This window comes from Microcebus murinus, chromosome 10 (assembly GCF_040939455.1).
Source record: "Microcebus murinus isolate Inina chromosome 10, M.murinus_Inina_mat1.0, whole genome shotgun sequence".
In the NCBI taxonomy this organism is placed as follows: Eukaryota; Metazoa; Chordata; class Mammalia; order Primates; family Cheirogaleidae; genus Microcebus; species Microcebus murinus.
Window position 1 is genome coordinate 53,042,635 of NC_134113.1, and position 21,007 is coordinate 53,063,641.

A 21,007-nucleotide genomic window follows, 5' to 3' on the forward strand; every position below is an offset into this window, starting at 1 on the left:
ATTCCTCTAAGGAGCCCAACGAGTGTGCATGAGAGGCTCTTTCCAGGGACTTCAGTCACCACGTCAGGGACTGAAGCAGAAGTGGCTTGTTGGGGACAGGCGTGCCATGTCATCTCCCTCAGGGCTTGGGGCGGGGCCAGGCAGCCACCAGAATGGCCCTCCCTGAGGCAAGGAGCAGCAAGAAGCAGTGGGAAGGGGTGAGGGCAGCACCCAGGCATGGGTGAAAGGATAGCACCCCTGCTGTAGGCTCTCCTCTTCCTCTCCCAGCTCAGGGTGTCAGCGGGGGAAGGGCCCCTTTCTAAGGGAGCCCTCATGCTCCCCCTGTCCCCAGTGGTAGGCATGCTCAGGACAGAGCCACAGGGTGGCATGTCCATTGCTGAGAGCCAGGCTGCAGGGCAGCGGCAGAGGAGCCGGACCAGGTGGCGGGACAGCTTCAAAGGCAGGAGTCTGAGAGCTCCTGTCTGCGGAGACTGGGCGTAGGCGGGACAGGTGCTGCAGGGGTTAAATACAGCAACACGCTGCTTTCAAACAGGATGTTTGCTGCCACTTTTAGCTCTTCCCCAGACATGCTTAACACCCCGGACCTCAGTGAAGGCTGCAGTGGGCTGACTCTCAGGCCCAGACTCTGGGTCTGAGAGGCCTGATGGGTCACCAAGGTGGGGGACTGGCAGAATTTCACCCTTCCCACTGCTACCTATGTCTGGCCTGCTCAGTCACCTGCAGAGACAGACTGACAGATGGACAGATGGACACATGCGCGCGCACACACACATGCACTTCCTCCCTTCCCTGATGCCAACAGGAGGTCACTGGGGAAATACATAGATATACAATTACCTGACCCTGACCCCTGGCAAAGACCTGTTTGCCCAATCCCAGATGGAGCAGGTCCAGACCCCCAGCTTTTATCTCTCTTCAGAGACTGCTTTCTCCCAGTGGCCTGACTAGGCAGGGAAGGGGACAGCCCAAGGGGCTTCCAAGACCTGGGCCCAGTCCAAGAGCTACCAGCCCAAGTCACTTGCACCCTCTCCGGCACTGCCAGCCCCCAGGCAACACCCGAGGAAAACCTCAGTGGAAAACGAGCTAAGATGGGCTGAGCTAGGCCGGCCCCCTCCCACGGGCCATGGGAGTGGGATGTGTGCCTGCTGGGGACAGGCATGCTCCACGCACCTCCACGCCCGCTGCCCTTTGCTGCCTCTGCTCACACTGCCCAGCTGCCCCCCAAGCTGACCACAGTCTTCTGGACCCCACCCTGTGGCCTTATCAATTTCTCAGCCTCCCTTCCTAATGCTCAGGGAGGCTGAGATGAGGGTGAAGCAGGGACAGAAATGACCACTGCTCTCCTATCCTCAACCCCTAAGGTTTTCAGAGGTCATAGGTGACATCCAGGTAGACCACCACCCTTGAACTTCAGAAGAAAAGTTTATATCTACCACGTGCCAAGCCCGCTAAACTCTGCCTGCATTATTCCATTTAATCCTCACAACAGTTCCGTGAAGGGGGAGCAGTCCTGTTTCACAGAGGGCAAAGCCAAAGTTCAGGGCACTTGAAGCAACTTGCCCAGGTCCCACAGCAGGTGAGTGGCGGTGCCAGGGGCCAAAGAGGACAGGCCGATTGCAGTGCCCACGTGCATGCTTTTGCCCCCTGCTAACTCCTCCTGCTCCCAGTGATAACCATTACTGCTCTGTGCTGGGCCCTGCTCCAAGTTCTTCTTATACACTCATTGACCAGCCTAGTCAGGTAGGTGCTATTATTATCCCTATATGAGAGATGGGGAAACTGAGGCACAGGGAGGTTGATAGTCTTTAGAGCTGGAATTTGAATCTAGGAAGCTTAGCAAATTCATTTCCCTAAGCCCTGGATACCCTTCCCTTCCACTAAGTCGGGGAACAATGCAGAGGACAGCCCCCAGGTCATGAGGGGGGAATGTGCAGCCCTTTTCCTTCCAAGGACCCCCAGGCCAGGGGACAGCAGGGCTCAGCCAGGATCTGCTTTCTGCCCTCCAGCTCCTCTCCTCTTGGAAAACCCTATTCAACAGAGGGGCCTCTTCTCCCCATTCAACTTTTCACTACTGGTTGGTCCTTTTAGGAGAGATTAGCCTCGATTTAGCGTCTAGGTCCAAGTGCAAACCTACGGGGCAAAGACACAGGGTGAAAAGGAGGGCAGGGGGAAAACCGCTCCATCCCCTGCCTCTGCCATGTCACACAGCCACCCCACCAGCAATTCACGTTCTGAGTACATACAATTTCCCACTGCTTTTGCGGGGGCTGTCCTGCAACCCCCTCCCGACCCTGCATCAGAAATACCCGAATCCTTAGCACTGAGCCTCAGAGAAGCAGAAAGGGAGACGCTCAGCTCTGCAGAAAGCCCCTGGGCTCCATTCCACCAGGGCCTGTGTCTCACATCAAAGCCCTTGCCCGCTGCTGACCTCAGTCCTGACCTTGCCTTAGCAAAAATGAGAAGATAACATATTTCCTTCCAGTCACTGAAGCCACAACCTTTGTCTCTCCTACACATCTGCCTGTCAGCTCTCACAACAGACACCCTCATCTTCCAGAAGCTTCTGTTAAAGGGGCATCCCCGGGTGGTCTAGCCCAGGACATTCTTATTGGGTGGTGGCTGTGAGGTGCTCTGGGCGGAGCCCTGGGAAGGATCAAAGTCGCCCTGGCTCACTCTGCCACATTGACTGGACCCTCCTCAGAGGACTGAGTGGGGTAGGGCTGTGACTCTGAGCAAGACCATGGGGTGGACAAGAGGTCTGACCACTCAGGTCTTCTCTAGCTCTGAAAGTGTGCGGCTCTAAGACCAGAATTCCCACGTGAGGAGGCCTTGAAAAAGAGCCATTCACAGAGTTTCTCCCTGACCCCTCGGTAACCAGAAGAGCCCCAACATGCCCACCCGAGTGAGTGAGATCCCCTCATCCCCAGGTGCCAGTGGGCATGGAAGACGTGGCCCCTAACGGACCCCAGTGGAGAATGGGAGCCCAGGAGAGGGGTCCTCCCTCAGCCAGGTTGGGACAAAGTGATCAAAACTGGGCTTTCTAATTGTTCGCATTGGCTCAAATCTCCTACTCCTTCTAGAAAGAAATGGCAAGCTAAGCGATTTCCCCACAGAGGGGGAGAAAATGCTTCTTCCTAAAGTTGTCACACAATTACCCACATGCTGGGCTTTCTCTGGAGTAGATGGGCCTGTGGTCCACCAGCCACAACTGCACATGCACCTGTGCACACACACCTGTGTCTTGCTGTTTTTCATGTCATCACCCTTTTGACTCTCCCCATAGAGTGCTGAGCACTGCGTGACCTACCCAACTTTCTATTTGTCATTTATTTATTCTAGTATATAACTTAGGCTTAGCAATATCATGGGCAGCTAAAGGGATACCCTTTCTACCTTCCCCACTACGCCAACTTATTCCCACTTTCTTTGCCCAGAACAGTCTCAGCATGACCTCCCCAGAGGAAGCTGAGGGAGAACAGAGTGGGAATGAGGGAAAGGGGAGAGGGTGTATTGTATAAATAGAACTTACCCAAACCACTTCTTGCCTACAACTCTATCCTCAGCTCCTTCATAGACACATATTTTAAAAATGGATGAGAATGGTTGGAAATTATTTTCTGCAGACTACAATGTCCAAAGTAAAACCCAATAGATAACAGTAATCTCAGAAAATCTCAAGATTGGAAGGTACCTTAGCACCACCTAGTCCAAGCATCTTAAATCCTTTCTATACTATTCTAGCCAAACGGTTTTCTGGCCTGTGTGTGAGTATTTTTCCTAATGCAGAACTATCTCCCACAGCAATCCACTCTCTTTGGATGGCTCTATGCTTAGAAAGCTCTTCATTATGTACAGACGAAATGGTCCCTACAGCTTTCATTTTTTATTTCTGTTTTAGAGATGGGGTGTCACTCTGTCTCCCAGAGCTAGGGTGCAGTGGTGCTATCATAGCTCACTGTAACCTTGAACTCCTGGGTTCAAGCGATCCTCTGGCCTCAGCCTCTGGAATAGTGGAACTACAGGGGTGAGCCCTTGCCCGGCCACCTGCAGCTTTTAATTGCTGGTCCTAGACCTGCTCTTTACAGCCCAATTAGACAAATTTACTGGGCCATTCACACAGGGTCTCTAGAGGAGGTTTGGCAAAGCCACCACAGGTTACCATTGGGCAAAGTAGGAAAAGGGGCCCATTCCCCAAAACATTTTACTTCCATCAGTCAGAAAAATTATCATAAAAAATATAAAAATCTACAGTTGCCATTGAGAATGAGATCGCAAGGGAGAAGCAGCAGAAGATGGCCCGGGCTACATTTAATTTTGATTTAGACCCCATGAACTTCCCAGGGGGGATTATGATGCTCACAAGAGCAAGAAGGAAGGCGGTGAGTGCAGACAGACAGCATCTGCCTCCGTGGCCTTCACCAGGAAAGAACAGGCCCAGGACAGGGCCCCGTGGAAGAGTGTGGGGCTGGGTGTGCTCCCACCATGGCTGCCTCTGTCTGCCACTCGGTTGTTCCCAGGGCAGGCTGGCCCCTGGCACCGCAGCTCAAAGAACATTTACTAGGCTTACCAAACGTGCTTAATAACTGACTGTACAGGGAAAATTAAGTGGCTAATGACTGAGCAGTTGCAGGAAGGAGTTTACCCATAAAGGCGGTGCTGGGTTAACCCTTTGGGGAATATACATCACCTTGAGAACCTGGGAAAAGCCATAGACTGACACCCCACACAGTGTCAGGGCTAGTGGGTCACCCCATAGAAACTGGGCTACCAACTCCCACTCACTAGCACTCTTTTCTGGCCGCCTGCCCCACCACTCTGGGAGCAGGAGCAATTCTCAGAGTAGGATTCAGAGGTGGGAGCCCATGAGGCCCCAGGCAGGGGGACAGGAGACACAGGGCTTACTTAGACAGATTTCCACTTCTTATCGCTAACAATTATTCCTGCAAGCTGATTTTTTTCCAGTGGAAACTCTGCCCTCAGCTTTGTCAACAAGATTTCTGTGCTGATTACTGCTCTCCAGGTAACAGGCTGGGAAGCGTGGGCACCGGCGGCGGCCGGCGAAGCACAGGGGAGCACAGGCTGCAGCCCAATCTCTCTGGGTTTTACAGCTGAGGAAACCGAGGCCATGAGAGTAGAATTGTGGGTTCAATCTGGGAAGAAGAGAGGGGCGGGGAGGGTGGGGAGAGGCTGGTTAATGCAGCCGACCCCAACAATTTTGGCATGAGCAATTGGTTTCATAAAAGACAAATTTTTCCACGGGGGTAGGCTGGGGTGGGAGTATGGTTTGGGGATGATTCAAGTGCATGACATTTCTTGTGCAGTCAGCCTCTCTGCTAATGATGATCTGTATTTGTAGCTGCTCCCCAGCACTAGCATCACCACCTCAGCTCCACCGCAGACCATCGGGCAGTAGTTCTCATGTGGAGTGTGCAGCCTAGATCCCTCGCATGTGCAGTTTGCAGTGGGGTTTGCGCTCCTATGAATCTAATGCCACCGCTGATCTGATAAGAGGCGGAGCTTATGCGGTGATAGGAGCAATGGGGAACAGTTGTAAATACAGATGAAGCTTCACTGAATCACCTCCTGCCATGCAGCTGGGTTCCTAACAGGCCAGGGACCTTTAGGGGTCCACAGCCCCAGGGTTAATGGATACAATATTACAGGTTGGTAGGAGGAATGAGTTCTGGTATTCTGCAGTACTGCAAGGTGAACATGGTTAACTATAATTTATTGTATGTTTTCAGAAAGCTAGAAGAGAGGATTTTGAATATTCACAACACAAAGAAATGATAAATGTTTGAGGTAATGGATATGTTATATCAAATCCCTGATTTGCTAGCACTCTGGGAGGCCGAGGCGGGTGGATCGCTCAAGGTCAGAAGTTCAAAACCAGCCTGAGCAAGAGCGAGACCCTGTGTCTACTAAAAATAGAAAGAAATTAATTGGCCAACTAAAAACACATAGAAAAAAAATTAGCCGGGCGTGGTGGTGCATGCCTGTAGTCCCAGCTACTCGGGAGGCTGAGGCAGAAGGATCTCGCTTGAGCCCAGGAGTGTGAGGTTGCTGTGAGCTTGGCTGATGCCACGGCACTCACTGTAGCCTGGACAACAAAGTGAGACTCTGTCTCAAAAAAAAAAAAAAAAAAATCCCTGATTTGATCATTATGCATTGTAGACACATATTGAAGTATCAGTCTGTATCTCCTAAATGTGTATAATTATTACATATCAACTAAAAGTAAAAGGGAAAACATTCTTGGAAAGTCAAAAAAACTAAAACCAACGAAAAGAAACCCAGGTCATCGGAGGGGAAGTGACTTGTGCAAGGCCACACGGTGAGGAAGCGAGCTTCCTCACCTCCGCCCTGGCCCTGTCCTGCGGACGGTAATCGCCCGCCCAAGCAGCTTCCAGGAGAGAGTGTGGTACGAGGGAGAAATGGCCCATGGAAGGGGTGTGTATATATTCTTGGGAGGAGGAGAGTTGCGGGAAGGCCCCACAAGAGGCCCTGACGCAGACTGCAGTGCGGCCAGCCAGCGCTGACCCCACCCTCACAACTCACACACAAGGTGGGAGAGCTTCACCCACTTGCTCCTGCCAGACCAACTCCGGCTCCCAGCTCCATCCTCTGGGGCCAAAGGCATGGACAGGGACTCGAGACAGCCAGGGAACACTTTGGAGGGAAGAGAGACGTGCCTGGCCTGGTCTTGCCCTACTCTGGGTGGGTTCTCCTGGGATGCGAGGATGGGGGTACTTCCTAAGTATCTGCTACAGGGGAAAGTTGACGGGGCACCAAGAATATTTGTCTAATTACTTGGAGATCAAGAAACAGAAACTGAGGCAGCCCTAAAGCGACAGCATCAAGAATATAGGGAGAGCAGGCCCAGCCCTTCTTTGGGCAGACTCAAACTGCTGCTATTGCTGGTGTGACTGATGGCTAAATGCAATTTTCTCTCATTTTCTTAAAAAAAACAAAAGGCTTCAGGAAAATAAGAGAGAGCCGCTTCTTTCTTCCAAATGATCACCAAGCCCAGCATTTAGTGCCCCTGCGTGCCTCTATCCAGGCTAAGTATCTGTCTTAATGCTGGGGCCACTGGCCCACATCCACACAGGCCTGAGTCCACTCTTGCCCAGGCAGATCTCTTGGAGGCCCACCCTACCCCAACCCTCCCCAGTCCATCCTGGCCAGGCTTCCTTTCCTTATTTTTCTTCTGGGACCAACATGAAAGGTCAGTATCCAAACCCCAGCTCCTGCCAGCTCCAAGAGGTTTGACATCTTGGTATCAGATCCCTTGCCTACATCCAGCCACTGGGCCACCCTTGGCCACCTAGCCACTGTCCAGCTTCCCCCCAAACCATGCCCATATCCTCCTCAGGGACATGACGTACCTGAGGGCTGTCATGGGGATCAAACGACCTGGTCTCTGAGCAGCATCCTGAAGGGTGCCTGGCAGGCTGTACACTCTGTAAAGTTAACTATCAGTAGTAGAACGGTGCCTGCTGATAGCACAGTCACTGGAGAACCCAGGAAAACAAGGAGAAGAGCTGTAGGCCCCAGAGAGGTGCTGCGGAGGGCTGGGCGCCTGTTCTCAGTCCTAAAAGCTCCACCCCAAACAAACATTGCCCAGGAAGCCACATTTTTGCTGAGCTGGGACAAAACTGACCATCCCACCCACTGTCTGAGGCTTCCAAAACTCTGACTGCTTGGGATGGGGAGAAACGGTCATTCCAATCTCTCCCCCAGCAAGCAGAGAAGCTGAGCTACAAATCCAGACTTCGGAAGGAAGACGAGGCCTGTGGCTCCCTGGTTACTAACCTGGTCACTGGTTACTAGCCCCTTCTGCCCATCGCCCTTTCCTTCTGTCTCCCAGTGCCGTCCCTACTCCACAGCCCCCCCCCCCATCTAGTGCCCATTCCTTATCATGCATCTGTTCTCACCCTGGAGGGACCTGAAGCGTGACAACCTCTGGGATGGCCCCCCTGTCTGTCATCAGGGCAGCTCCTCACCCATTCCTGCCCACTACCGCGTGCAGCAGAAGGCAGAGCTCGGTGGAAAGGCTGAGGTGCGGGCCAAGGGGCTGGAGCCGGGAGGTGGCAGTGAGGGCTGCAGCAGCCCCGGTGGCAGGGTGGCCCCTCTCCCAGGCTCTGGGCTGGCTCTGGCCGAGTGGGCCTGACTCCTGGCTGCCCCAGCTCTTGGAGGCCTGGGAAGACCATTCACTTATCCTGGGATAGATTGTGAGGCCTGTGTCAGAATCGGCAAAGGCTCCCCAGGGTACTCTGAGATGCACAGGGCTAGGATAACTCTCTACGGGGCAGCTCTAGTCCCAGAAGGGGCCAGTGTACTCAAAGGTGTCCTCTCCATCTTCTGGGTTATTAGTGGGGGGTGGACAGTTCCCATGTACACTGTTAATGAAGCTTCTCTGGGCATAGGCCAAGTGGGAGGTTCCCATTCACTTTCATCAGCAGCAGTCACCCCAAAGTGACACCGGCTGCTCCTCGGTTTCTGATTAGAATGGTTTCCCCCTACAGAGTTTTTCCAGAGCTTCTGTTTGGTCGGGCTCCTGGCCATCCTTCTGTGTACATTCCCTGTTGGGGGGAAGTTACAGCATTTCTTCTTGGCATCACACTGTGGTGGGAATTGGTTCTGGCCTCTGCTGCCTTCCCTTAGATGGTGGCCAGGCCCAGTTTTAAGTGCCGACTACATGGCAAGGCCTGTACTAGAAGTCAGAGACGCAACAGTGAGCCAGTCATAGGCCCTGGCCTCCAGAAGCTTGCGAACTGCAGGGGGAGACAAACAGGAACCTCCACTTCCCTACGACACATGCTACGATCCAGGTATGCACGGGGCACACTGGGGCACATAGGAGGGCCCCAGGCCTCATCTGGATGAAAAGACAGAAGAGAAAGCCCTTTGGAGAAGATCCCCTTGCAACTTCTCCACTGAAACAGGAAGGAGCACAGGAGTTTGACGTGGTAGTGGCAGGAAGGCAAAGGAGAGTGGCAGACAGAGGATGCCACACGTGCACAGGCTGAGAACAAAAGAGAAAGGACACGTTTGGGGCAGAGAAACGAGTTCAGTGTGGCTGGAGAGAGTCAGAGGGTGCCAGGAAGAGAGGAACCAACTGACCACACTCATTTTGAAGACCTGTAGGAAGTACATTCCATTCTTTCCATTACCGAGTACTTCTTCCAGTTAAACCCAGTGCGTCTTGAATACCAGGAATTTTAAATTATTGCAATGCTATTTTGAAACAGAAGACTTTCAGACCCCATTCAGATTCCCATCCCAAACTGAATCCACCGTGAGTGTCAAGAAAAAAATGAAAAGGGGCCTCTCCCATAGTTTCACAGAGAGCTCAGCCAAGCGACAGCCTCTTCCGAAGCAGAGTGAAGTGCACGCGGGCACACACAGAGCCACCAACCCCCACAGCCTAGGACCATCAGTAACTGAGCTAGGTGGGAGAGGTAGAAAAGAGAGTTCTGGAAAAATAGGGAAAAATATGTTTTGTAAGAGAAAATCAAAAGAAAGAACAAATGGTTCAACAAGGGCAGATGGAAGGGAAGTTAGTGAGCCACTCAGCTGCCATGTCACCAGTCTAATCCTTACTTAATTCATCAATCTGTCCAGAGTGCCCAGATACGGTTGCTGGGCACAGGGAGCACTGGGCTGTCACACAAGTTCCGGATCCCGAAACCTGCCTCCACCGGTCCACAGAGCCCACTCAGCTCTCCTGGTCCACAAGGTCGCTTCCTTGTTGCCGGGAATTGCTCTAAGGAAGGGCACCGGGTACAAATGCACGGTGCTCACAAACAACCTGTACCATGGACACGTGTGCATATGCCAGTCCATACCCCAAGTTCAAGTGCACTGCTGGCCAATAGAACACAAGCCTTAGAGCCATAATCGAAGGTAACCTCTTATTTCAGTGTTTTGAGCCAAATATCAGAATCTGTCAGGCAGATTCTCCCCCAGGGCCATACAGTGGCAATAGCTGCCTCTGTCCTAACCCACGAACCCTCTCCAAACTGCAATTCCCCCTTCCCAACCCTTCCCCTTGGCCATCTTCCTCTTCCTTGTTTTCCTTTGGTATCCTGGGGCGAAGATGGAACAGATTTAATCCACAGAGCAGCTTTCAATGAATGCTGCCTCAGGACAGAGGAGGAGCTAAAGCCAACAACTCCAGAGCTGCAACCTCTTTCCCTCCCGGCAGTCAGCTGTCTGCAGCCCCCCAGCTGCCTGAGCTAGGCCAGGTAGCAGAATGTCCTCTCTCTTCACTCCACACTCTTTCCAGCAGAGGCAAACATCCTGAGGAAGGAATTTGAGGCACCAGCTTAGAGCCTGGCTCAATTAAAGGACTCACAGTGAAGCCCAGCTCCCACGGCTGGCTGGGCCCCACCAGGTTAGCTGGAGTTGCTGGCAGCCAGGCAGTGAGGGGCAGCATTCAAGGGGAGGACGCCAGTGGCCAAGGTCCATCCCCACCTCTGGGGAGAGGTGACACCCCTCCACCCACTGCTTCCCCTTACTCCCCACCCTTCCCCCAGAACTCTCCCTGACCCGAAAAGCAGCTCTGTTGCCAGGCTCGACCAAAGCCAGGGGTTGAAGTTTAACAGAGACAAAAATAATTCCCCCAGTGAGCTATTTTCTGCCCAGCTTTCGGAACAATAGCTCAGGGTAACGGGCAGGTGGGAGCAGGAGGCTGGCCACCGGCCACCGCCCTTTCAGGGCCTTTCCTGCACTCCCCCTGGAGCCAGGATTTATAGAGAGGTGGGACCTTCCTCAAGGGCTTGGACTAACTGTCTGCTCCACCTGCTACCACCTGTGGGCCAAGGTGGGGCGGGAGGGTGGTGGGTCGGGGACAGCCTGTGGGAGCCAGGGGTCTCTCCATTGTCCGTGGCCACAGCTCTCTCACAGAACGGAAGGACGAAGAAGAAAACACTGCTACTTGACCAAGCTTCAAAAGGGCATTCTGTACAACTATAGTGTCACCTGAGATAAAATATTTAAAATATGTTATAAAAGTTGTTACACTCTATACAAATGTTAGCTATTGTTTTACTATTCTCCCAGGTGTGCAACAGTAGGAGGAGGCATAAATTCAGATGTAAAGGCGAAGACAGTGACAAAACACCTTACAGGATGACACGGGGCGTAATCCTCTGCCCCCGGCACACAGGCCCCAGCCGGGAGAGCCCCACGGGCAGGGGTTTCCTATGATGCATGAACGCCATTCCCTGCCTACCAAGCCTGTTCCCAAATGTGCCCCTGCTTTTTTTTTTTTAATTTTGCCTAGAGACCCTTTCCTTGACTATTTCCCTGTGATTTCTCTCACATGATTTTTCCAGCTTTCTATGAAAAAATTGGGTAATCTGGCCACACGGAACTGCAGTGCCCATGGAACCCTGCTAGCCTGGGACAGACTGCCCCTCTCCACCACGCTAGTGCCCTCTGGTCCCTCTTATCAGGGTTCACATCCCTCCAGCCCCACTCGTTACCCGCCTGGCCCACAGGGACAGCAGAGCTGGCAGCCTGCCTGGGCAGGTCCAAACCTGGTCTCTCCCCATCACTAGCTGTGCAACCAAATCCAGTGACCTGCCCTCTCTAAGCTTCTGTTTCCTCCCCTGTGAAATGAGAGAAATAGCAATACCTACCTCAGAGGTGTGTGAGAATTCAGTGAGATTGTGCCTGGCACTTAGTCCCTGCTCAGGACACGGGAGAGAGCTTGTCACTGCACACATTTGGTACGATAACCAAGGAGCATTCATCTGAGTTGCAGCCCAGCTTTTGAAGATTTAAGCACACAAAGTAGTTGCTCTTCAACTCTCCTTTCTAGCTCAGGGGACCTGGTCTACCCACAAACATATTTTCACCGAACAAACATCTATTCATCCAATAAGCATCTGTTGAGCGTCTCTGTGATGTGTCAGGTAGTCTGTTGAGCAGTGACATTTCCGAGGTGGGGTTCAGACCTGTTCTCAAGGGCTCACAGCAGGGCGAGGGGAATGGACAATGGGACAGACAGTCACAGCATGCCAGGTGGAGTTAAGCACAAAGCTCTCCCCACCCAGCCTTGCCTGGAACCATTCAGGAGTGTGGCGTTCAAGGAGGACCCAGGGGTGGGTCTGACCCTTGTCCTTCTCCTTCTAGGCTCCAATCACTTGGGGAACTTTACTAAGCGACCCCCAACCTCAAATTAGCTCCACTTCATCTCCAGTTTCCCAGGCTGCGCACATGATCTGAACAAAGCTGGTCAGATCTCAAATGGCATTCATTACAATGGAATTTTACCTGAGGCAGTCCATCCCCCACTTCTTAACATCATGGCACCCAAGAAGTGGGTGTGCTTGCCAAATCGGCTGGGCAGAGTAACTTCCTGCCCCTGGCAGAAGTCCGGAAATTCAGAGTCATTTGGAACAAAGAACTCTGCCCCGAAGGTGTTTTCCAGCATGTCCCTGGCCAGCTCTGAACTGCCCTATCCCCCCTCACACCACCTGCTGTCTCTTCCCAGCCCTCCTCAGATGGGAAGGGCCAGGGAGACTGGGCTGGTGACTGGGACATTATGCGGGGACAAGCAGTGGACGAGTGAGGAAGGGCATAGGTTCTGGCTCTGATTTAGTAGCTCAGGGGCTACTTTGGGCAAGAAATTCGAACTTCAGTATTTTCTTCTGTAAAATGGGCATAATATTACCTACCTGGTAGGATTATTGAGAGACATAAATGGGAAAATTCCTGAAAAACACAGTGCCTGGAACACAGTTATAATAACCATTGTTTACTATGATTATCAACTATTATACAATATGGCCACCTCACAAGGGTCAAAGGTTGGTGTTAAGAGAGAGACACTGGGTGGAGCTGGAGGTGAGGGGTGGCTGGAGAGTAGGTGGGGCCAAGCTGCTGAGCCCAGCACCTGCCTGGCGGCCAAGGTGAGGCCCAGGGCAGAGGCTCCCACCTGCCCCGGAGCTGACAGGCATGGGCTGGATGAGTAATTACGGAGTTGAGGGCTGAGGTGGCCCATGCAACTGCCCAGCCAGCCACATTCTTTTGTCCTGTGGGTGGCTGGGTGGTGGGCAGCTGGCATTCATGTGGCTACAGGACCCTGAATATCTCTAACACCTCATTCCACAGCACCCCCAGGTAGGGAGTTCGACCTCAGATGGGGAAGGGATTATTTGTGGGAATCCTGCTGCATTCCCTGAGGCACCTCCTCTGTTCCCTGCACCCCATCCCTCCAGATCCCCCTGCTCCTCAGATTGGACAAGTCAGAAGGCCAAAGAACAAGGCCAGACTCTGAACAATTAGCCAGTGGAGATTATTAACCTTCAGCCCACCTCACTTGGAGCCTTAAATGATCAAGAAGCCCTGGACAGAGGTGACTCTATCACCGCTCTTCCCCATGTGCTTGGTTAGGTAGCACACTCATGCTTCTTAAATTTTCATGTCCTTTTCTCAAAATTGATGCCCAAGGAAAATCTATATTCCTCCCAATCCATGTGACAAAAACACAATTCAGTAGGTATTTATTGAACATCTAGTATGTGCTCAGTGCTGACACCAGGCTCTGGGCTGAACTGAAGAGATCACCAAGTGCTGAGGAGGTGTAGAGCCATGGGACCCCTCACTCACTGCTGGTAGAAGCCAGAGAGGGAGGGCTCAAGTGTCCCTGGAGGCCCAGCACAGGGCCCTCAGAGTCAGGCTGTGGCACATGCAGGGTCACCTGTGTATAACGCATCAGACAAGCACACACATAACCCAGAAACCAGGTCCCTAGGTCATGGATGTTACTGGGTGGAGCTGGAGGTGAGGGGGTGGCTGGAGGGTAGGTGTGGCCAAGCTGCTGAGCCCAGCACAGGCCTGGTGAGGCCCAGGGCAGAGGCACCCGCCTGTCCCGGAGCAGACAGGCACAGGCTGGATGAGTAATTACAGAGTTGAGAGCCCTGTTATAGCTAAAAGGGACTGTAGGAACCAGTCCTATACAACTTTCTGATTTTAGAAATGAAGTCTGGATCAAGTGCTGAAAAGGATGGGGAACAGTATGAATTTTCATCCACCGCTGAAAGCAATGTTGTTCGGCACAGCCACTATGGAAGACAGTTTGGCATCGGACGGTAATGCTGGACATGGAATTCCATGCAAGCCAGCAATTCAATTGCTAGCTATATGCCCTAGAGAAACTCTTACACATGCACCAGGAGACAAGTATAACATGTCCCTAGCAGTACTATCAAGTCATAGTAGCCCCGACTGGAAAGGACCCAGATGTCCATTAACAGGAGGGAGGACGTACAAATTGTGGCGTACTTTTACAATGGACTACCACACAGCAGTCCAAACTGATGAACTGCAGAGGCGTGCCTCAGCGTGCGTGGGTCTCTGAAACAGGATCTCGAGTAAATGAAGTGCATCACAGAAACATACATGTATATAAACATCCAAGCCATGTAAAGTTAAACAATATATGGTCATGCAGAACCTATGTAAATGATAACTTACAAAGAAAATCAAGGAAATAGTTAACCAAAACTCACTTTGGGGTGAGGAGTGAGGAAGGGGGATGCATATGGGAAGAGGCAAAGGGGGCTTTGAAGGTGCCCTAAATGTTCATCCCCAACTTAGGTAGTAGGTACAGTGTTGTTATGTTACCCTTTAATCTACACATAAGCATATTATATACTCTTATGCATATGATACATTTCACAGTTAAAAATATAAACAAAAGAATTGAAGAACCAGAGTCCCAAAGAAGCTATATAACTTTCCCAAGCTTATCAGCTAACAAATGTGACAGAAAGAGAAATCAATTTGCCAAATCTGAATTTAACCAAGTGCCAAGACAGCCATTGTTGAGTTCTAAAGGGGCTCACACAAGGGTGGGTTTCTGGGCTAGAAAATTTGAAAACAATTGCAGGAGTTCCCCACCCCCCTTTAGATTCCCAGTGTCTCGAGTAGTGCCCGGCACATAGGAGGCCCTTGACCCATATCTACTGAATGTCCGCACGTGCCTTTCAAGGGCCTACTTCATGCCAGGCACTTGGCTTACATCATCTAATCCTCATGGGTCCTACAAGGGAGCTGTTATTACCCCCAATGTACAGATAAGGAAAATAAGATTTGGAGAGATTAAGAAACTTGGCCAAGGTCACAAGCTAGAAAGTGTTGAAGTCAGGATTCAAATCCAAGTGTCTAACTCAGATCCTTACTCCTGTTCTGCCGGCTGCTAGCACAGCTAACAGCACTATCTAAAATTCCAGGCATATACCAAAGGACCCAGGGACCCACAGCTGGGGGGTCCCATCTCCAGGCCCAGTGGCAGCAAGCAGTGTAAAGCAGTGGTTCCAGGCTGGCTTTGCAGCCATAGGCAGGTTGTTATATCTCTTTAAACCTTGGTTTCCCCCATATATATGCCAGCGAGAGTGATAGTACTTACCCTGAAGGGACACTGTGAGGATTAAAGGACACAACAGAGTGATCAGCACAGAGGCCTGGTGGGAGACTATCAGAGGAGGCAAGAGGCCATTTCTCTTTCCAGCCAGGCTAGGGTCAGGAGTCCTTAAGGGATAGCCAGGAGGGGAAAGAGGTAGGCAAGGTGAGAATAGCTCCCCATTGGCCAGGGGACAATCATTTAGCACCTAGTAGGTTATCAGTAAAGTGGCTTGTTTGAAAATGAAAGTGTTTCTTATTTGCCTTCTAGACCATTCAAGTCTTATTCAAGTCCATACAATCTCTCTGCACAGTGTTACCTCTCTCTTGGAGTTCTTTGCTATTCTTAACCTGGTGCCCAAGACTGCCAGAGAGGCACTAGGGTCTAAAGGTGCTGGCAGAAGGAGCCTCCTTCTGAGAGGCCACTGTCCCCAGAGTAACCTTTAGGTAAACTGAGCTTGTTCTCAGGTCAACTGATTCAAACTAGTTAGTAAATCTAACCCTGCCACTCACAGACATTTATTGCAGGCCTATAATGTGCAAGATGTGACACCAAGTGCCCTGTGGCCATCCTGTGAATGCGGAGGTGGTAGATCTCCATGGAGGTTAAGAGCATGGGCTTCTGCATACCTGAGTGTGAGTCCTGACTCTTCCCCTTGCGCGCCGTGTCACCTTGGCGTATTGCTTAACCTCACAAAGACTCAGTCTCTCCATTTGCCAAGTGAACATAACAGCGGTTCCCAGCTTACAAGATAGTGATGGTTCTGCACACAGCACAGCACCTGGTACCTGGTGAGTGTTCAGCAAGTACTACTCCCGGAGCTATAACTCCAGTGCCAGCAGGTGGCACACACTGGATGTGTCACCAGCAAAGCCTTGGGCCTCATGGTTACTCCACAGTGCCTGGAATGTCACACCTTGCATAACACCTCAAAGGTTCAACTTGTCATCAGAAGACCAGTGAGAGGCACCAGCTTCCCAGGAACCAGCCACTTGGGTCCTGCCCAAACTCCACTTTCCCGCTGGTGCAGCTGCCCACACCCAGCTCAGGACCAGGACTCGGCCTTGTGCAGAATGAGGACTTTGTGTGACATCTGGTTCTGGGAACACTGCTTAGTCTATTCCTTGGCATGGGACCTGCAGGGCAGGTTTGCAAAAGCATGACACACACTCAGACTCACAGAATGCCGGCTGCTTCTGCCTCTTACTGCTGCCATTTACCAACCAGCCAGCCCGTCCTCCCCCAGTCAGCCTGGGGGTCTCGCCACCTCCTACTCCCCACAAGTCACTTCAACAGCAGGACTTCCCAAGAAGTCTTCACTTGCCCTTTTCACTTGCTGGTGATGACAACAACTTCCTTCCTACCAAAGTGAACAAGAATCACGGGAGTGCCTCCACTCCCTCCATGCCCTGTGCCCAAGCACTCGCACATGGGACCTCTGGGGACTCTCCAGGGAGTCCGCCCTGAGCATCTGGACCACGAGGACCAAGGACTCAAAAGGGGGGGCAGTTTCTCTTCCATATGTCACCACAGCAGGATGCAGTCGCTGCCACCAACGCTTAGAGCTTGGATTGAGCAAGAACAGTTTGTCCCCACCCTGGACCATTTCCCCAATAGTCAGACCAGATTAGAGAGGCAAACTCTTGTGTCCACGGGAACTGACTCCATCTTCTGCTAAGCAGCTTCTCTCTGGCTTTGGCCTCCACTTTGCTCACCACTTCCCTGAAACCTGATTGCAAGTGACCTGTGCCCTTTATCTGGGCAAGGCTGATACCTTCTCCTTCCTGGAGTTTATGCTTCAGAGCCAGACCTTCCTGCAGGAGAGTATGGTCTCCAGAGCTTTGGGAAGCTGGATGGACAAAATGAGGAGGCTATAGATACGGGGAAGAGGGAAGAGGAAGCATGAGGATGAGTGTTGGCTGCACTATGGGTCCCAATTCCCCCAGGGGAAGCTGAAGAGGAGCTGGCAGGGCTCCCTGTCCCTGTCTGAGGTAGGGGTGGGGCAGGAAAACCAAAGGTGAGGCTGTTACAAGTCAAGGGTGAAGGGAAGTCACGTGAGTGGTGGGCTGTGTCCTGGGACAGGGTGGCTGGGAGCAGTGCTTCCCTCAGGGAAAAGACTGAAATTGGCTGATAACAGCAGGGCACAGGCTGGGGTGTGGGGCTGCCCCCAGAATTAAGTTGCCCCCATCTCTCCCTTAGCATCAAGCCTCCCCCTCCCCATCACCCCTCATCACTGCGTGTGACCTCTGCTGAGTTTGGAGTGATGTTCACTAGAATGACTGTATGTTCCATTTTGCCCTGGAAGATTTTGCTTTGTGTCCGTTGTCCTGGCATAACTATGCATAGCATCCCCTTTCAGGCTTAAAACATCCCAGTTAGGACGATACATTACATGGTCACTTTTCTGGCATATCCAGGAGGGCACTGACATAGGAAAAGGTTGAGGACAAATCAGAGAGAAGCAGAACTAGAAGCAAGGCCTTGGTGGCCCAGAGCAACAGTTAGGCTGGCTTCCGCCCATGTGGATCCTTTCACAACTGGACAGTCATGGAGGGTGAGCCAGAGAGCTGATGCCCATCTGGGGGTTCAGATTGTCCTGGGACAGAGGCCTGGTCCAGCAGCTTCTGCTTCCCATCACCCCTCAAAGGATCTGGAACCATGCTGGGCACACAAGAGGGTCTTAATCATATCTGGTCATTTCCTTACTTCCCTCTACCTGCATCCAAAGCAGACTTACGGCAGTGACAGATGGAAGCTGGAACCCTGTAATTCCCTACTCAGCAACAAACTGAATGCCATCCAGGTACTCCTGACTCTGGCCCTCCAGCCACTAGAACCCCACTACTGTGTAGGCAACAGCAGGCTTCTAGCAGAGGTTCCAGAGGCCCTTCCCAGTCAGGATGGTGCTGCCTCCTTAGGATATGGGGTAAAGAACTGAAGAATGGTGCACCTCTCCTGTTTTAGATAATCACTTGGTCTAGCCCACTAGGCCCAGGCCATTGAAGGCCTGGGCTTTGGACACCTGCTCTCTGTTCTAGGGTAGAGTGTAGGGGTCCAGTAGGTCTTCTTGAAGCTTCCTCTAGGACTTAATCCCCAAAGGAGATCAGTTCTGAGGTCAAATAGGGGAAGAAGACCAAGAAACCATAAACACAGATTATCAGGGTACCCTAAACAGTACCCGAATTTCCATAATATTTGTACAAACAATGATGGCCTTAGTGGAAGAGGAGTGAGGTGTTGAGAAAGTTTACTAGCTCTCCTCGTTTCTCTTCTTTCTTACTCCATTTTCCAGTCCCTCCTTTAGTGTGTAAGGGTCCAAGTCATAGCTGATCAGGACTAGCCAAACCCGAAGCCATGGGACCCAGCCAGGGCACAGACTGTGAATTCCCCGGCTTTTTGCAGTTTGAGTCAGCCCCACAGCCACATTGGCCTCCCTGGATGCTTTTCAAATAGGTCCAGAGAAGCTGCTGAATGAGGGGCATGGACTCTGGGGGCCCCTACTTCTATTCAAGGATGTCTAGCACCCAAAACAAAAGCCACAAGAAATTTGCAGTTTTGCTACCTCCTGATCTGGCTGCGTGCCAGTCCTAAAACCATTCCAGAAACACCCATAATTGCCTCCAGCACTTGGACATGGAAGGGATTGAAGGTCCCCCAACACACAGCACTCTCAGTTCATAGAGTTGAGTCTCCAGGGTCCACATACTCCATCTCTACTCTTGGCAAATCACCCCCATTCCCTAGCCTGGGTTAAAACCTTCTTTGCCACTACCATGCCTTCTCTGATCCCAGAACATCCTCAATTTCTTCTGCCCACCCACTTTCCTAGCAGAGATGGGCAGCTAATGAGACCACTAGGCAGAAATGGAATGAGGAGCTAGAAAAGCTTACAGTGCTGGGATGCACCTCCTGATGCTAGGAGAAGGAAAAGAGATGTGGAATTACCACAAAGTCACGAACCCTTCACAGTCACCTCCTTCTGGAATCATCTCATAGCCATCCCATAACTGCTGCTGGGTTGGGTGTCTGAACCCCTGCCCCCACCTTCCCCCCCATGAGGAAGATTGCCTTCCAGCAGGGAGCTGGAGCAGAGCTGAACTCTGCCCAGGAGAGCTTCTGTAACGCTCAGAAAATGCCTGCCCAACTGCTTGCCTGGGCTCTGGCCCCTCTGGCTGCAACTGAGCCCAGACAGGAGGCTGACTCACTCACCACACGGAGGAGGAGGAAGAGGAGGAGAAGGAGAGGGAGGAGGAGGTAGAGCGGGAAGGGCCTGGGTTCAGAGACCCAAGGTTCCCCCAGCCACGCAGACTGGGTCTCAGCCTTTGGTCCACCAGCTGGTTGTGGGGAGGAGGGGCAGCTATCCACTGGCCCTGGAGACCACACGCTGTTCTGTCTTAGACGCTGCCCCCTAACCTCCTCACTCACCACCCACGGACTCATGGCACCTCGCTTCCCAAACTGAAACTACTCCTTGAGGCCCCTCCTTGCTTAAATGCTTACCCCTGAGTTCCTCTGGACATCTATTGACAGGCTCCCCTGAAAAAATAAATGCCGTGCACTAGGACCAATTAAGTCTAACATTTTTGGTAGTTTTGTTAAAAAAGAAAAATATTCTACTTAGAAGACCCGATCCACCATCGCAGGTGACCATACGTGGGCCCTACAAGACAATAAATAAGGCTACACACACTCCACCCCCAGAAGACCTTAGCGCCGTCAACCAATCGCTACTCCCTTTCTTATTCCTCCACTCCACGCCAAGGCGCCCAGACGGAGGCAGGAAACAAATGCTTCTTGTTCCCCAAGCGCGGAGCACTGTGTTAGCGGAGCGTTTCTGAGTTAAGCTGCCCGCCCGAGCGCCCAGGATGCGGCCGACCCCCTCGCCAGCCAGGGCGAACTTCAGGTCTCTCAGACCTCCGTGCCCCTGCGTCCCAGCCTCATGGCACGACAGGCTGGATCGCAGTCGCCAAGTCTGCCCCTGAGACTTGGACTCTCGTGCTTGACCCCCGGCACTCAGGCTCCTACCCCGGACGCCACCACCCCTGTCGGTTCCCTATCCGGAGACCACTTTCCCCGCAGCCCCCTGGTCCGCACCTGGTCCGCCGGCGGGTGGACTGGCAGCTCCGCGCTCCCGGCGCTCCGGCTCGGCTGCCGCCTTTTGACAAGCAGAGACAACCCAGCACCTGGCCCCGCCCCTCGAGCAGGCCCCGCCCCGCCCCCGCCCCGTGCCGTGGCCCCGCCCACAGGTCCGGTCCTCTCTTGCCAAGAGCTCCACCGGCGCTGCAACCATCTTGACTCGGGTTCAACCACTGATTGCACTGTTGCCTTGGAGACTGCGCCTCGTGAGGCTTTCTCCGACTGCCGTCCCCAGGGCAAGGTATGCTTCTGCCCTGCGTGGGTCAGAGTTTCCGATGACTATGTGTGTGCGCGGATCCACGCTACTGCCTGCGGTGCTTGGTGGTGCATCCCCGCCACCTCGGCCGCAGTGGTTCTACCCAGCCTCCTGCGGACGCCTCCGCCAGGTGCGTCATCCCCACCTGAGCTAACCCGGCCAGGACTTCGTCGTCCGCGGGACTCTGGGGCGCACTTGTC

General features: G+C 52.5%; 1 protein-coding gene across 1 annotated transcript in view; it reads right to left on the minus strand.

Moving 5' to 3' along the window:
• VDR (vitamin D receptor) overlaps positions 1–20,586 on the minus strand; it is a 54,764-nt gene extending 34,178 nt beyond the window's left edge. Inside the window, exon 1 of the mRNA XM_012754100.3 lies at positions 20,510–20,586. The gene's annotated coding sequence lies outside the window, so the exon portion shown is untranslated. The remainder of the gene's footprint in view (positions 1–20,509) is intronic.
• Between the last annotated feature and the right edge of the window lie 421 nt (positions 20,587–21,007).